Source organism: Macrobrachium nipponense, chromosome 36, assembly GCF_015104395.2.
Source record: "Macrobrachium nipponense isolate FS-2020 chromosome 36, ASM1510439v2, whole genome shotgun sequence".
NCBI classification, from domain to species: domain Eukaryota; kingdom Metazoa; phylum Arthropoda; class Malacostraca; order Decapoda; family Palaemonidae; genus Macrobrachium; species Macrobrachium nipponense.
Genome location: NC_087220.1, coordinates 54,311,344 through 54,329,992, shown reverse-complemented (window position 1 = coordinate 54,329,992; position 18,649 = coordinate 54,311,344). Strand labels below are relative to the sequence as shown.

Here is an 18,649-nt window from a genome sequence, read left to right as displayed (position 1 = left end):
TCTGTTATATGTGAATGAAATAATTCTCTCTTACATACAGTCATTATTTGGTATTTAAATTTTCTAACTTTCTCTTTGGCTACAATAGTTATTTTCTTGAACAACAATTATTCAATGAAACGTTAGTAGAAACCCATATTGTTAATTTTTCTATGTTTTTTGTACTATAACCTTCTTTACTTATTGAGCAGCTTATCTATTATTTACCCTTTGACATTTAAACGTTTAAATTCATGATTGTCGACCAAATGTAAAATTTTGATATTTGCATCCGGAATAAAAGGGGAGTGATGTTTTCCAATAGTTAGTAAAGCTTGAACGATATATTCATTGGATATTTGTAAAACTAAGTGAACATTTTGTTTCTCAAAAATGTAGGGAGATAATGTTTTTAATGATAGTTTATATTAATGTTCACTGAGTAAACATCTATATGAAGATGCTTTTAATGATAGTTTATATTAATGTTCACTGAGTAAACATCTATGAAGTTTTTCAAAGGGCTGAATGGTGCATAATGAATTTTGTTTTCCAAATTATTGACACGAAAGGAGAACTGAGGTAACTTCATTGTTTTATTTATAACTTTCTGGTCAAGCCAATTATTCCTGATATATTTTAACAATTTCACTGAAATATACACGAAAAAGGGCATTTGTTACTCTGTAATGGGTGAGGATACACTATAGATAGCTGTGGAATCCTGGGAAAATAGGACATTGCTTTCCAAATGATAGCATTGTTACAATGCAAAACACTGTACAAATGATTTTTTCTAAGCCTATAATTACTTTCTTCAGTGTGCCGTGCAGAACATCAGGTTTTATGCTTTAATTGGGAATGTGTGCAGCTTACGTGAATTTAGATTTTACCTGTTCAACAAAGTAAAATGCACCTGTTGCAGCTTCACTATAGCCAAAGGCTGAACCAACAATATTTTTGCCTTTATAATGAAAATATGGTATTAATTACGTGTTTCATCCACCATCAGTATCACTATTTTGTCATTGGGTAGTAATGATTTACATTTACTCTTGATGTACATAAGAAAATTTGTGTCCTTTTGTCATGATGCTGGGCAGACCTGTTTGAAAAAACACTCTCCTGATGGTACAGTAACTTTGAGGGGAACAACTATAGGTTTAACAAAAACACAATATTACCAGCTCTGATGAATAATCAAATTTATTCAGTCATTAACTAGAGCCAAAATTATTGCCAAAAATGAAATAAATAGTTTTATAACAGCTATGCAATATAGATATTGCAGTGTTAGAAATACATTCAGCAGTATCAGCTCTTTGGAGTTACTGAATATCTGCTTAATGATATTTATATCATGAACCTCTGTAGGAATCTTGAGATCTCCTAAGTGACGTACTTCAGTGACATGAAAAATGCATGTGCTGTACAGTTAGGCTTAACTGTAGGTAGGGCATTGTGACATAAATATGGTATTTCATTATTCTGTACCTGTGGAAGATGAAAGATAGCCTTTTAATATTTTTAGTGTATATATGAGCACTGAAACCTAGTGATGCAATGAGAATAGGTTAGTTTAGGTTAGTGAAATTTCTGCTGTAGGCTCGTTTTGAACCTATAACCCTTAGAATACTATGCCAGTTTACTTTTCTTCACCTTAACCCATCTAGGCCCAAAAGGTTTGTCCCATGCCTTTGACTATTGTCAATGGAAACTCGCCTATTCCCCCACCACTATACTATACTTAAGTTGTGATGAACCAATAACTTCTTTGTCTGTGCTAATGTGACTCTTGAGTACCTTGTCTGAAGGTTCTATCACAGTTAGGTATCATGTTTGCAACCTTCTTGGCTAACACAGGGCCCTTGTCCCAATCATTGCAAAAATGCTCTTTACAACATATCTATGGGTTACAGCATGCTTTAAATTTCTTCTGAGCTTTCGATGCACTTGCATTATGTAAGTTGGACACAGGCTACACTGGGTATTGGTTGGCATAGGCTACACGGGGTGTTTTTTGGTATAGACTACACTGGGAGTTCTTTGACTTAGGCTAGCCTATACCTATTCGACTCTGTTAAGCATTGGTTGATATGAATTCCTACTAAAATTCAATGTAGGCTAACCCAGTCTTTTTTATATTGCACCTGACCTTGTTGCTCACAACTTCTACCTAGAATGCAGACTATTTATATTGCAGTCGAAAGTCATCCAGAGAGAAAAGTCAAATAGGTAGTGCCTGTTGCAGTGAATTTATTGCCGAGTTTATCTGCTTACCACAGTAAGTTCGTCCAAAAAAGGACACTAGATGTATCCATGGCTCGCTATCTCATGATGCCATATAAGTTTTATGTTCCAGTTCATAAATAAAACAGGAACCACGGAAACACTTCGTATCCAAGTGATGTAAAGGAAGGAAGATCGAGAGTAGGGACTGGGGAAGGGGAGTGAGTCGCCAGTCACTCGGCTCGGAGAGTCGGACCACCACGGTCGACGTCATCACGTCATGATGTCACATCGAACAGGCCTTCTATCTCGGTGGTCTTGGTCAAGAGCCGCTGGTGTGGAACTTTGGACTCGATCGACCAACAAGGACGACTGCAAAGGTAAGATATAACAATATTTAATGTTCCTCAACTCCACAAATTTTCAAAATCTGACGCTTATTGTAGTGTATAGTTGGCCGTTTCGTCATTGCTCCTGTTACTCTCATTACTGAAGCTAGTTTTATTGTAAGTGATAGTAGTACTAGCTACAGCGTTACTATATATGATATAATATATATATATATATATATATATATATAATATATATAATATTATATTATATATATAAATAATATCTATATATATATATATATATATATATATATTATATATAGATATATATATATATATATATATATATATATATATATATACTATAGATATATATATAAACATTCTCTTCGCGAACGTGTTCTTGCGTTTTACCAGTTCCTTCATAAGAATTATATATCACACGTTTACATTCATCAAAGCCAAACATTAAAATCGTTACTTGCAATATAATTAAAATTTATCTTGGTATTTCGTTAATTAACTTATTAGATTAAGATCTGACGTGTTTGGATGTTATGCTCCCGTGATTTTATTGATTTTTTAAAACTACAATCATGACGAGTAAAACCAATAAATCAGTGACTTTTAAAAATGCCGCTTCATGAGTTATGGACTTATGGTAAACCACATACTTATGAAAAATGATTAACGTACTTATTCAATCACTCTATAAAGTTTTCCGTTATTAAGCCATTAGATAAATAATGATGTTTAGCCAGAAAATAAATTACTATATAAATTAATTATGAAATATCAACATTTCATGACTGTCACGCAATTCTGCGGAAATCATAATCCTTATAAAAGGTTATTGATCCTTTATTTTAGCGATAAAGTAGGCATTGTGTTATTCAAATCTTAGAATAATAATGAGATAATGAAAATTATTAAGATAAAGGGCAGTGTCAATAAGAAAGTCCATATTAAACAATTTGTTTAGGCGTCATACCTTCTGTTAATGAAACTATGAGTATGACGTATGGCTATTGGCTATGGCAAGCAGTGTTGCCAACTGTAAGGTAATATGGGCAAATCTTAGACATCAGGGCAATATTTTCAAGTGTAGGGTAATTGTAATAAGGTAGGTTCAGATCGATATGCTTGTTAGTATTTACGATATTGTATATAAACATAATCTAAAGATTTATTTATTACCATAGTCGCAGAATGTTGGGTCATTTTCAGTTATGTAGGGTAATTTCCCGTCTCCTGTAGGGGGGAAGAAGGGTTAGAGGGGGTGGCATCACTGATGGCGAGTACATTATTGGAACGCTTGTTCTGCTCGTCTGTAATATCGGCCCTTAGTCCAGAGTGGTAATTGTATTTTTAGGCTTATTTAATGCTCGTAAAACGGTTTAAGTATTACTCTAATATCAGAATAGGACTGTGACGTATAGTCAAGTTGCTTATGCCTCACTATACTCTGTTTTTTTTCATCTCTCCATCCGCCTGTGCTGTTTGCGCATGGTAACACTGCGTCCCGTGCTGTAAATAATATCCTATTTTGAATATTAACGGTGTATATCGCATGCAGTAAATTATTAAAACACTTTTCAGTTGCAAATGTACACCCAGATATCCTTTTATTTACCCAAAACTTACACATAGCGTAACTATTTAAAGGCCGGGATGCAGTGTTACCATGCGAAAACACCACAGGCGGATGGGCAGATGGAAAAAAAAAACAGTATAGGTGTGTTGAAGTTGCCATACCCTTATGTTTAAGTTAGCCATTTGCAAGATGGTCGATCGGGTTCGTGGGCAAAGCCGAACACCTGAATCTACGTTTTTGTGTAAAGTAATAAGAATATTCTAATATAAAAGTAAAAAAAAAAAAAAAAAGTATTTCTACAAAAGCAATCCGCGGTGGCCTAGACTATGGCAATTGACGTTTTCCTATGTTATTTTACTTACTGAACAAGAATTTAAAGTAACATTTATTCGGACGGCTGTAATTAACCCCCAGGGGCCAATACTAAACATGGAGAAATACTTTGGACGCCCCAATCCTTAGGGGCCCCATTCACGCACCGGTACTACCTGCAGGTCTCTGGTTTGGGGCGGAGCTTCAGTGGCCAGACGACCGAAATTGTACCCATACATTACGCAGGCGGCCTGAGTGAAATCAGGTTAGTCTACTCTCGGCCAGCAATTGTGAAGGTGTTATCAGAGAGGGAGCTGCAGATTCTAGCTCTTTGTATCGTAGCTTACGAGAAACGTAAGCAGCCGAGAAGGAAGAAAAGGGTTTGGATGAAGGAATGGCTAGCAAAAAGAGAAATACTATCACACACAAACCTGTTGTCACATTTAGTATGGGAGCCTCATGATTTCTTTAACCATCTACGAATGGATGACTCTACATTTCGCAAGCTTCTAGACCTTGTGGCACCACTTATACAGAGGAAAGACACTTGCATGAGATCTGCTATATCACCAAGGGACAGACTTGCTGCAACTCTCCGGTAATTAGCAACAGGAAGGTCTTACGAAGACCTGAAATTCAGCGTAGCAGTATCACCACAAGCTTTGGGATGCATAATTCCAGAAACTTGCGAAGTTATATGGAAGGTATTAAGGAAAGAATATATGAAGGCAAGTGCATGATGTTTATTGTTTATATACATAAAGGTCACATATGGAGCTGAACACAGTATTACAAAATACTGCGCATAATTATACACCCTATAATTATACTATATTAATTTTTATCATTATTAGCTTTGTATCCTCACATACATTACGTTTGTAGGTTACCCAAAGCACCCCATGAGAAAATAGGGTGTGCAGAAGCTTAGTATTATATGCTTCCTATTTTCATTTTTATTAAATTTTTGAGCAAATTTTCATTGTTCATCGTCAACTTTACGCAAATTACTTGCTATTATTTTACCAAACAAATCATATTCATCTTCACGTGCTCCCAGTAATTTGTCCCCGATGATGCCCAGAACCTCGTCAGGCTTGTTGCTCACTGACGGTCCCGGTTGGCGGCTCCGTTTTGCAGGTGGTAATGGAAGGGGTCTTGAAGCTCCAGGCTGGGATGTAGACTGGCAGTCCATCTCGATTACATCCTTAAATTGGGATTAGTATTATTGAATAAAGCAGTATCAATAAATATTATTATGCATTTATCTCCACAGTTCCAACATTCGAAGGAGGAATGGTGCCAGATTGGTCAAGACTTCGAAGAAATGTGGCAGTTCCCTAATTGCCTGGGCGCTGTAGACGGGAAACATTTAGCAATTGTTCCTCCCCCTAATTCAGGATCTTTCTTTTACAATTACAAAGGATTTCACAGCATGGTTCTCATGGCAGTCATTGTGCAGGTTAAATATACACATACGTGGTCAACTCTTATCACTTACTGTTTATTACTGCTTATGTCAATCTATATCCCAACAGTAGGAGATTTTTTGTACCATTGGAACGTGTAAGGGTTATGTAAGAAAATACATTTATATGTATTACAGGCAATTATGAAATAAAGGTGTGCATTTATATTCAGTATAATGAATTATTACCTATATTTACTGAGTATTATTCCTTTCACGCTCAGGTGGCACAATTCGTTTTTCAGGTTATTATTGGACTATTTTATACAGATTAGGAAGTGTATATGGATGACGAAGGGAAAATTGCACAAGTCTTTACACTTTTAAGTTTTTTTTTATTCTTCTAGAGCTCTATAAAATAGTTTGAGGATTCCAAGAAAATGCTTCAAAAATGCTTCTAGAGCGTGAAACGTTTTAATATGATATTTAAAGGTGTTTACATACCTCTTCAATATTTGACGATGATGTTCTTGGTGTTTCTTGGTCACCAAGGAATAAAAGCTGGTCGTAGTACCACAGACTTGGACGATAGACCTCATCTGTAGCTGCCCCAGACTTCTTTGAATTTTCAACCTTTTTCATTTCTTTCCTGAAGGAACTGCGCATGTTTTTTATCTTCTTGGTTACCATGTCACGGGTAGCACTCCCATTCTTCTCTCGAAGTTTCTTCACCAATGTCTCATACGCTTCATTTTTCATATTCCTGTTTGAATAGTCTTTACTCTTAATATTCCATATATATGGATGTTGCTTGTATACATCAATGAATTCGTTCCAAAATCTTTTATCCACCCAGATGTCTGACATAGTGGTCGCCTACTAAATGGGTTCTTCTACTGCGACTTTTAACCATAGACTGAGGATAAGCCTGCAGGCTAGTGTTCCCAAATCTTCAGAAAGAAGATATGCTAGAATTGTTGTGAAATTATGCTAAATAGACCAAAAGGATGCTAGATTTATCATTGATTTATGCTAGAATTATGCCAGATTTTAGACTAGTGGTCAACTAAACATTAAGAGGCTAGTAATTAATTAAAACGACAATAAATGTTATTTGGCATTTTAATATTGATCAGTATATATAGTAGAGTAAAACAATGTTACATAAACATTCCTCAAAATAATAATAAAAAATATGTATAGTAGAGTAAAACAATGTTACACAAACATTCCTCAAAATAATAATTAAAAAAATATAATTCTCCTTAAATTCAGGTTCATCATTTCTCAAAATTGAAATAAAATTACTGTTCTTTTTTGGAAGGACTGAAATGTTTCTCAAAACAAAATTAAATTAGATATCTCTTATGCCCACTTACTGAATCTGCCACTGTGGATATATATTCTTTGTACCCACTGCTTTAAGCATCTCATTTGTTGGTTCAAATTTAACACACCCAGTTTTCTTTATTCCCTCCCCACTTACTATCTCATTGACCAGGGTGCTGTTTTGCAGCCTGTTTCTTTTTTATGTCATTTTTAAGTTTACCATTGAAAATATTCTCTCACAGTCGGCATTTGACACAGGATTCAGGAATGGTTAACAGTGCTTTAGCAAGTTTGGATGCTAGTGGGTATTTGCCTGTCTGACATATTTTAGACCAAAAAGTCTCTGTGTCAATGGCAGCATTCTGCGAGAGAATATTTTGTGCATCATCACTTAGCAGAGGTAATCGTCATTCATCTTCTAATTTTTGTTCATCTTCCTCACTGACAAAGTTAGGAATCTTGGCAGTGATATTTCCTAGAGACATATTGATATTACTCCCACATACAAGTTCCTCAGATTCAAGGACAGAACAAATTTCAGAAGGAAATGTATCACTGAGTCTCAATTAGGATACTCTATAGCCTGCTTTTATTGAATGAATGCATTTGAATATTTTTTTCATATTCTGATTAAGCTGGAAAGTTGGAAATTATGAAATATGAGCTTGTCAAGAGGATTATGCTAGAATTGTGCTAAACACTGCAGAATTAAGCTAGAATTATGCTAGAAAATAAATTATGCTAGAAAAGATGCTAGAAAATAAATTATGCTAGAAAAGATGCTAGACACTTAGTTTGAGGCAAAATTATGCTAGAAGCATAAAATTATGCTAGATTTGGGAACACTGGCTCAGTGCAGGCCGCGTCGAAGACATCTCACATACATTCAGGCCTGCTCGAACAGGTCTCGAGCTGTCCGGTCGCCTGTGAGTTCAAACCTTAGGAATAAAATCCCGCCATACACGCAACGATTCAGTTAAACCACGCCCACAACGTTCTCACCTGGAGGCTGGAACTGAGCGTGAATGGGGGCCCTAGAGGATGTCGTATCTGCGGTTAAGTTCCTTGCAGTTCGTAGGGAACTATTCTTTAGAATTACCCTGCAAGAAACGTAACCGCGGATACTACATCCACTAGGGATTGGGGCGTCCAATGTATTTCGCCGTGTTTAGTACTGGCCCCTGGGGGTTAATTACAGTCATCCGAATAAATATTACTTAAAATTCTTGATCAGTAGGTAAAACTGCATAGAAAAACCGTAACTGGCATAGTCTGGGCCGCAGCGGATAGGTACCCTAGATCTACCAAAAAAACACCTGAATGTATTTTAGGCATTGGATGTAATATTTTCAAGCATTACGTTTGTGGCACATCTGTTCGGCTGTGGTTGGATAAACCCTATGCAAGGGTGCGCCATTTTAAAACTAATTAATCATGCCCTTGCTTAAGAATTTGGATGAACGGTGAAATAAAAAATTAAAAGTCAACCCAACAATCATTTTATGGGTGAGCGGTGAGATATAAAATTAAAAGTCAACCCAACAATCATTTTATACAGTATTAGGCATTACTGTGTCCACCATGTTGAACCAGTTTGTAAGTAAATACCCGGATGGGGTGCTTTAAGTTCTTTTTATCGTGCCCAGGTGGATTTCAGATCCAGGTTTTTTCACAAGTTTTCATTTAGCCATTTGGAAAGGCAATTTCTGCCTTAAGGTAGATCAAACATATTTTGATATCGATACAGTTTGACATAACCTTCTCATAACTTGGCCTTAACCTAGGGTGGTGTGCCCTGCCCCAATAGGTATGCTTAAAGCAATGGTCAAGCATCAGGCATGGTTGACCAGGTAAAACTATGTTGCAAATTGAAAAATGTTCAAAACTAGGCCATGTACTATGTAGGCCTCGGGTAAAGAGAAGTGAGCCTGTTGTTTATGGTCATTATAATTACTGTTCGTAAGGCGTTTCGTCTGGAAATCATTACTTGGGAGTTTTGATCCATTTAATGATTCAGGGAGGTCCACAGGAGTTGGCCATTTATGTTGATATATTGCCTCCAATTATTATTATTATTTTTTGGGTGGGGCATTTTACATTTTCACATTGCCCCTGTTTAAGGATAAATTTATATTGCTTCTGGAAACTATTCTTTAATGAAAAATTTATAATTCTAGTGTAAACGATAAGGGTTCACAGTAATGGTGGGTATGTAAAGTACAATGCAAATAATTTAAATTATAAAAAGTTTTTAGTGGGTGCTATGATATTGTTCGTATTAAAGAGTGCATGTAGTTTTCACCACCAGAAAATGTAAATGTAACTTCGATGTAATTGCAAATTGGTAATGCACAGTTGCAGGAGCCAAGTTATGAAATGCCAGCGCAAGGAAATCCCTGTGAATTGAAATAACATTAAGATAAGAGTATTATAAATATGAATGCTGATTATAGGCCAGTTCTTAGATAAGTATATTAAAAACATAAAGATGGAAAGGTAGTAGGGCCTAACTTGTGTAAGGTTATGTGGTGATGCTTGTATACTCTGATATTTGGCTAAGTAGCATATGACTGAAATTCTGATAGTCAGGCCAGGCCAAGAAAGCCTTATCAATTAGTAGGTTCCACTTTTCTTAGGTTTGGTAATGTTCAGACATCAGTTGCCTACCATATGTTAGTATACACGTATTTTATATATATTTGAAAATCTGAAGGAAATTGCCCACACTCATATGCAGACTACTAAGTAGGATGCCCTTCACAGCAACACTGCTAACGCAGCTTAACCTGTATTAAAGCCACTCACTTTATTGTGGTTAACTAACAGACTTAAGTTCAATTTTGGTACTGGATGCTAGTTACAATATGATCTTGCTGCCTTTGACCTAAATTTTAGATTCCAATTCCAATAATCATACGGTAATGTTAAATGCAGATATCAGAATTATAATTTGGTTTTTAACCTTCATTAAAAGTTTCTAAGTCTGTAAATGACTAATTATGCTAAGAAAAAGTTATATTTTCACTTTAGCATGGGAAAAACTTAACATGGAATTTCATTGTGGATATAAGAGCTTTGGTTCTACTGCTATAAATTTTTTGTATTTTAATATGTAAAGCAGAAATTTTTACACACACATTCTGCATTCAAACCTGGACTGTTTCAGAGGTGCCATTGCTAATGCAGATGGTGAAGAACTATTTACCAAAATGTTTAGTAACGCAAGATCAGGCACTAGTTTTGGGAACACCATCCTAGGATGTTAGGTTAGAATGCATCCAAGGACCAGCTGATGAAATCATGGTCAATTTCTCTGCACCTGTACCTTTGTATGTAAAAATGTTGGCAAGGAAACTTTTATTGGTTGTGGTTTGATAAATATACTGTGATACCTGTACCCATGAGCACGATTGGTTGGAGGGAAGAGCTTGTGGGTGCAAATGCTTCATCTCATGAATGAAATATGTATTAATTGGTTTTCCGGCCCCTAAATAACCCCATAAAAATAATTTTTAGGCGCAGTAATTGAGCTTTTGCTGACAATATAAGCAGTTCTAAAGGGTCCACAATAATACAAAGTGTAAAAAGTCTGTGTATAATTTTGAAAATTTTACAGAAAGCGTTCGAACCTTTCCCTGGGTTCATCTTCAGTCCAAATGAACAATAAGTTACGACAAGTACAGAGGTAAATTTAAAAAAAACAAGAGTCGTTGAAGATCGTTGACAACGGTCGTTAACTCGTTAATGGGCCAGGTGAAGAAAGAGGGTAGTTAACAGCAACTAGGTGATACCCTCTTCCCTATCAATTCTTCTGGCTGCAATCCTGTTGGATCTTCGTACATGTTGTTGCAACATTACATGAAGTCCTTCATCCAAGGACTTCATGTAATGTTGCAACAACCTGTACGAAGATCCAACAGGATTGCAGCCAGAAGGATTGATAGGGGAGAGGGTATCACCTAGTTGCTGTTAACTACCCTCTTTCTTCACCTGGCCCATTAACGAGTTAACGACCGTTGTCAACGATCTTCAACGACTCTTGTTTTTTAAATTTACCTCTGTACTTGTCGCAACTTATTGTTCATTTGGACTGAAGATGAACCCAGGGAAGGGTTCGAAAGCTTTCTGTAAAGTCTTCAAAATTATACACGGACTTTTTACACTTTGTATTATTGTGGACCCTTTAGAACATGATATATACTCTCGTGATAGAGAGTTTTTCCCTAATATAAGCAGTATTGATTGATAAATGCCATAATTGCTGCCATACTAGACCTACGTTTTTATTTTTGAATATAAAAAAAACTTACCATGTCCAATGCAGCCATATTACAGATGTTAGAGCAGACCGAGTGTTGTAGGTCTAACCCATGGCGAACTTATTGGGCGAGGACAAAATTTTTTACTAATAATAAAATATTGAAAAACAAGCCTAATTATCACAGTAAATTGTTTTCAAGTAGTAAAGTATGAAATCGTATGTAAATTTACATCACCTTTAGGAACCTAAATAAAATTTGCCATAAACATTTCTGTTACCACAACAGGCCACCAGGACGCCGCATTGATTTTTTAACTTCCCCTCAATGCAAATCGCTAACAGGCAAACTGTTGACGTATTGTAAACAATTTTTCATAAGTTTTTGATAACGGACTGATACTTCAGCTTATGGTCAATATGCATTTTATTATAAATACTGTGTATTTCCGCGTATAAGACGACCTTTAAATCCTAAATTCACCCCCTAAATTTGGGGTTCGTCTTGTACTACCTATCAAGAACTAAGCACAGAGATCACAGGAAAGCCACTGTACTCAGGGTTGGCATAATTATAGCCATTATCAGGTTCATCTTGAAGTTGTTTCTATTCATGACATAGGCAGTATGTGTTTATTCCTGTAATTATGCCACTCATAAAGAATGAAATTTTTAATGTGAACAGTTGCTCTAGTATCATATTAGACCAATGCAGGAAATGCTTCTGCTTTTTTTAATTGCTTGTTAAAAGTGTAAGTTTCCAGGTAAAATAAAGACAGATTTAGTGTTAGATGTTATGCTTTAAAGATTTCCTCAGAATTTTTGTGCCTAATTGTCATTTTGTACAGTGTGTGCAATTTTACCACATTTTACACTTCAGGGCCTACTGCCATTTGGGCATCTAGGGAATTTGCTCGCACAACAAATTCCATAAACTACTATATGATGATTGTGAAAAACAGTGGCTCTCTGCTTATGTGGGCATTAGGGAGTTCAAGATACTGGTGAAGCCACCAGTCTGCTAATACTATTGTACAGCTGATATGTACAACTACTGTCATATCAGCCTAGGCCCACAGGAGGATTGGAATGTAAGAAGTAAATGACTTATCACAATCCATACCGGGGACTTCATAGGCTCCTAGTCTTTAGAAACTGGTTTCTGCTGAAGGTTTATTAAGGTATGCCCCAATGTATTCGGATAAGTGAAGACGATAGGGTTAGGATGGGCTAAAGTTTGTGTGATCTCTCGTGAATTATCCCCGTGAGAGGTTATGGTTTTGTTCGTGAATATTTCCTTTTCTTTGTTTTCTGTGGGTTTGCAAAAAATGCATTTTTCTTTATGTATGTTTTTTTCCATTATGTGCATGAGGTATTTTAACAAGATAAGTTGATTTCTGATTGTTTCAAGTTCTTTGCTAAGAAAATCTGAGGAGCAAAGTCTCAAAGTTACTTGCTATGTCGAGTTTAACTAAAATGTCATGATAGCTGTAAAATTGTATGTATGAAAATGAGAATGTCGCTTTCCTGAAGAAAGTGAATTTGTAGTACAAGCTTGGCACCAAGGAACTTAATTTTTTTAGAAAGACATCAAAATTGCCCCACTCGGTTTTCCAGAGTGTTTTAATGGGCCTTTTATACTTCAGACGTATCCTGTTTTAACAGAGGAATTTATTTACTTATATATGTATAGGTATGTATATTATATATAATATACATTGTTTTCTGCGTTTTTCAGGCAGTTGTAGATCTGTGGATGGAAAAGCAGCTGTATTCAGTCAAGGAAGCTCTTTAACCATCTTCATGTCCTAAGGAAAATAAAATTTGGTAAGTCAAGATATCTTTTTTTTTTTTTTTTTTTTTTTTTTTTTTTTTTTGGTCACGTTCAACTTTTTCCTCTAGCACAACCTCCAAGAATATTGAATATTTGTTGTGTGTGTATTAAAGTGCACATACTTTCTCTGATTTATATATTACCTAATTTATATTAGTGTTGCACAGTGTCTTTAGTATAAAGATTATAGCATCAGTATGAAGAGTGTATTTGTGAGCGTGTGTGCGCTCTGTCCTTGTGTGCTGAAAGAAGTTCAATAACTAAGTAGGGAGTGACCAGAGAGAAAGAATTAAAGAAAAAAATGCAGAATTTTTTTTAATATTGTATACAAAGGCATGCTTAAAATAATTTTTTAGCACTGGCTAGAAGTTGCCATGCAAGGCACAACATAGATGTTGAATATGTGTCAGTGGACTCATGAATTATTGTCTAGGACACCACACCAATGGAATTAAAAAACATTACATTGTACCTTTTTTTATACGAATAAAAAAGGTTTTGATTGTCTTTTTGATTTTACAGGGAAGCTCATCAGAAACTGTACATTGAGGGAGACTTCACTGAGCAAACGAGAAGCAGCATCTGTCAACAGAAATACCTGCGTGCTTTTAAGAATTCTGGAAGACAAATAATTGAACTAACTTTTCTTTAATTCCTCTTGTTATACTGAAGTGCGACAGAACAGAACAGTAAATTAAAGTTTTGCCCTGGGTCAATAATAATGATAACTACAATTTGAAAGAATTGTGCTATGTTGTAGCAGAATTGCATGTTACGAGATCAAATCACTTCTGTTATTGAAGACAATGTTGTTAAATCTGAGGATGACTGGGTTTTAAAGGTTATATAAGGTAAATACGAATTAGTGGAGATACAAATTTGAAAATTCTGCCATGTTCCAGGGTGCTTTTCTTGGATAAGGTAAACCAAATGTAAAAACTAAAATTAAGCAAATTTTGGTTTCAGGTGTCTTCTTGTGAGAGTAGACTATTAAACCTTCAGACAGCTGTTCTGCTTGGTATTTGTTGTTCTTTGAGGGGAATTGTTGTAAAAATAAGAGGAGTTGATTTTCTAAGGATATGAGCAACTTCTCTCCAGTGACCTGAAATGCTGTTTCTTGCTTTTTATTTTTCTCCAATCCCTACTTAATGTTTTCACTTTTTATGCTCAAAATTTTCATCCTTCGTTTAGTCTAACAATTATCCATTATGATGGAGATAACAGTAGTAATAATTACTAAGTCCTTTGGGCCAGCTCTCTTGAGGGTTTAATTCAGTAGTCTTGTTAAGGTAGTAATTAGTACTGTTAATGATGCTGAGGCACACTGTAGGTATGTCTTCCTTTAGAGATCTGTTAGAACATGAGTGGGTATTTTATTTTTAGATTATTGTTCAACCAGGTTCTTGTCCATGAATATGTAAAAACCAGGTGGGTTGTTCAAAGTTTTTTAATGCGCTCATGAAATAATATTAGGTTATACCATGAACAACTTTGGCTAGTTGCTGTGGATATAAAGCTATGGGACTATACTAGGACAAAAAGACTTGTAAATGTTATGATGTATGTCATCAAATTTTGTTCATCCTGAGCCAGTCCTTAATCTTTTTTAGCAGAAATCCATGCTAACATTATAGAAACGTGGGAGAAACCTTTGCATCACCATTGCGCTATGGGAATATACAGAGTAGTTTTATGTAAATATCTTCAACTGTAAGCTCAAAAATTATAGCAAGGCTTTATGTATGCTGACTTAGTGGGCATTAAAATAATTTAGATAAATAACGATAACTTAATAATAAGGCATCAAGGAAAGAATCGTGTGTACACATAGTCTTAATTAGCAGTTGAAAACTGAACCACTCTCTTAATAGTAGTCGAAATTAAACCAAGTAACACTCAATTTGAGTTTGAGTTTTCAATTTGGCTTTTTATTTTGTGTGCTTATCCTCAAATTTATTATATTTCCTATCTTATATGTAATGTATTTCATCCATTATATTTCTATTTAATCGCCTTGCTTTAGAATTTTAGGAAGGACAGGTGCATTTGAAATTTTGTAAAATAAACATGTGTTCATTATTATTTAACCTCTGGCAATTGACGAATGTAATTTTATAGTAGAATAAGGACTGTCTTGATTTTCAGATTTCTTAATGGTGGTAATGTCAGTGGAGTCCGTGTTGATCTAGAATAAAATTCTGTTGAATGCCTAATTAACAAGCTTCTATATTTTAATTGGATTTTTGTAGAAGCAATCTTGAATATTTAATGCTTATTTGTGGAAAGCTGTAGTTTTGCGGAGTCATAATAAGCATGATTGAAGACAAATGTAACAACTTATCATTTACAAAGGTGTTTTCAGTGATTTAAAAATAAGTCTTCTGAAGGTTTTGATTTATAATTTAAAATCTGTCATTTGTGAAATAATTAGAATATAGTTTTACAGTGTTAAGATTAGATTGTCTTTAGAGTCTAATTGTTTCAGTAGTGTATTGATTTGCAAAGATTTTGTAAAACAGGTCTGGATGCTTAGCAGATTTTGAAAAGTGTAGGTATTTGATGTGAAGAAAGGGTGTTGCATGGAATGTGGACATTGTAGTTGTAGTAGACTAAATTGAATGTTAGGCAGAGTTAATATCTAACTTGTATGTGGAGAAATTGTTGCACTCCCCACACGCCAGACTATACTATGAGTAGTATGAAACCTAGTTTTAATAAAGAAAATCTACTAAATACAGTAGATTTGTCCTTTAGGAAAAAGGTGTTGAGGTTATTCCATTCTACTCTTGCAGCCAATTGTGTGTCAAGTATCTGGAGAAAAATCATAGAAAAAAAATTCAAAAGTTAACAAGTTAAAAAAAATGGCTCATATTACACAATACCTAATATAATAAAACGTTTCAGGCCAGTGGTGTGTGGGTAGGATTTTAGCTCGTTGGTCAGGCAGTCGGAAAGGTAGTATTCATAGGAGAAAGATCTATAGGAAACCCCTAGAAAATCAAATGAGGGCTTTAACCCTTGTATTGTTTTGTTAAACAAAAAAAATTAACCCTTGTAGGAATGCGACATGTTGTAGTTGGAAGTGCATTAGAGATTTTCTTGCTTCTTACCCCACCGAACTCGATGAAATGTAGGTTCGGGGGGGGGGGGCGGGGGGGGGGGGGGGGGCAGGCCAAGAAATCGTCGCTCCAGACTTTTATTTTATTTATTTTATTCTAAAGGCCTGTCCACACGAGCGGGCCTGATCGGCGTGCTCCAGGGTTGACAGGCAAATTCTGGCGGGCTTACCCGTGAATGTTGTCCACGTGAGTGAGGCGATGGAGAGGTGGGCGTGCCCGACGATGCCAGTAGTGTGTTCAGTGCGGTACGATAAACATGTTACCTTCCGCAAAGATGATATTGTGTAGCATGATAATTGCTTTGTGTGTGATGAAAAAGAAGAGAATATGGTGCAAAGAATGGCTCAGTAAAAGAAATGTATATGGTTAACGTACGTCTGCCAGGGTCGAAGCTCAAGCCATCGGCCACCAACATGGTGATTTTGCTACAAGACCCATCGGGCAATTTAACGGTTTGCCCGTCAAGTGTGCCCGTGGGGCCTCGTCCACACGGTCGAGCTTTGGTCGACGAACTTTGTCCAATGTGACGTCAGAAGCGGAGAAACAGCGGGGAAAGTCAGAACTTTGCTACATTTTCTCCACTCCTGACATCACATCGATGTGGACGGGCCTTTAGAGGGGAGGTCCGCCAATCAGGCCCGGTCGTGTGGACAGGCCTTAAATCAACATGGACCACTGTGGTGACACCAAACTCAGAGAATTTCCGGACCTCAGAGACTCTGGTATAGAAAACGCCTTGCATTGTAAAATGCTCTCTCTCTGAAAGGCTTATCAAATCCATAACTCTCTCTTATTGTTTTTGTCACAAATACCCTAAAAGGCATTATAACCCCATAACATTCTTGCATGTATGCCATATACCCCAAAAGCTTTTTGAACCCATAACTCTCACTCCATTGTATCAGTCACTGGTATACTAAAAGGGTTTTTAAACTTAACATTCCCACTGTATTTGTCTGATACACTAAAAGCCTTTAAACCCCTAACATTCTTTATCAGTATTTGTTAAGACACTAAAAGGGCATTTTAAAACCGTAACACTCATGCTTGTATGTGTCACACTAAAAATCTTTTTAAACCCATAGCACACCATTGTATTTGTCACACACTTGAAAAACTTTTTAAGCCATATCTCTTTCCCACGTGCCAAGTAACGAATTTTGGGTACTGTCAAACTAATTAATTTGTAGGACCTTGATTGAACAGCCCCGTATATTTGGTACACCTTATGTTCCCTCGTATTTGCAAGGTATGAAGGAAAATTTAGTCCATTATAACTAAGAATACTAGATTCCCCAATTTGCCTGGAAAGTAGGGGGAGCAACCAGATTCAGGAGGATTTTCTAAACTACATATACCGATGCAACCACGAGCCTAAGATGTCTGAGTGAACGTAAATAACTCAGGGTAATGGGAGGAAATGTTGGCATTCTAACATTAAAGCAGTCTTATAAAAAGTATGGTCCTTGTCCACTTTGCCGTAGGCAGGTTTGGGAGGTAATCAAAAAAAGGAGACGGTTGCAGAGTAGTGTAAGGACAATACTTTTTCCCTATTTTCATCGAACTCAATAATCAAGTCGCGTTGTTTTTACTTCCGTCTAATAGAATGTTCCGCGGCCTTTTCACCGATGTATAACACATGCAATTCCATTATTTGTACGCCAAATAATATCTAAATGTATGTCTGTAAGAGAAAACAAATTTACTGTCTCAGAGTCATTTCTGTTTGCGGTGCGAGACTGCACTACCTGTCTATGTCAACCCAGTTTGTCTGCTGGCACAAGGCCAGCTTAATCTTAAACAACAACTAAATAAATCATCAGTACCCAGATACCTGTCTTAATCTCTGGTCCTCACAACTGGTGACCTAACGGAGTTGGTGACACAGCGGTTTAGGCCCAGCCTTTAATGGACTAATTACGGCCGCTCACCTTCAGAGAACCTTTAATGGACTCAATACTGCGCCACAGTTTAGGTCTCTGAAAACTCCACTGCAAGGATGACACCAACGCCATTAACGAACTAATCACGGCACTGCTTCCCAGCGTGTTTTGGCGTTTATTTCGAGGACGGGTAGCTGGGTGCTGGTCAGCCAACACAAAATTCAGGCGGCGGTTCAGAAACATCAATCTGACGTCGCGGCCTCCTTTGCCTCACCTGGGGGATGCCAGATATCTTCTCGACCCGCCGAACCTGCGGGGCAGGCCTACTTGGCTCTTCCCCCGGCGCCATTGCCGCACCTGCGAGTCCGCAGA

At 36.5% G+C, this 18,649-nt stretch overlaps 1 long non-coding RNA gene across 1 annotated transcript; it reads left to right on the top strand.

Moving 5' to 3' along the window:
• Positions 1-2,453: 2,453 nt before the first annotated feature.
• On the top strand, positions 2,454-16,379 carry LOC135203664 (uncharacterized). Its single transcript, XR_010311987.1, has 3 exons — positions 2,454-2,588; positions 13,180-13,268; positions 13,798-16,379. It is a non-coding gene; the product is annotated as an uncharacterized LOC135203664 (long non-coding RNA).
• The last annotated feature ends 2,270 nt before the right edge of the window (positions 16,380-18,649 follow it).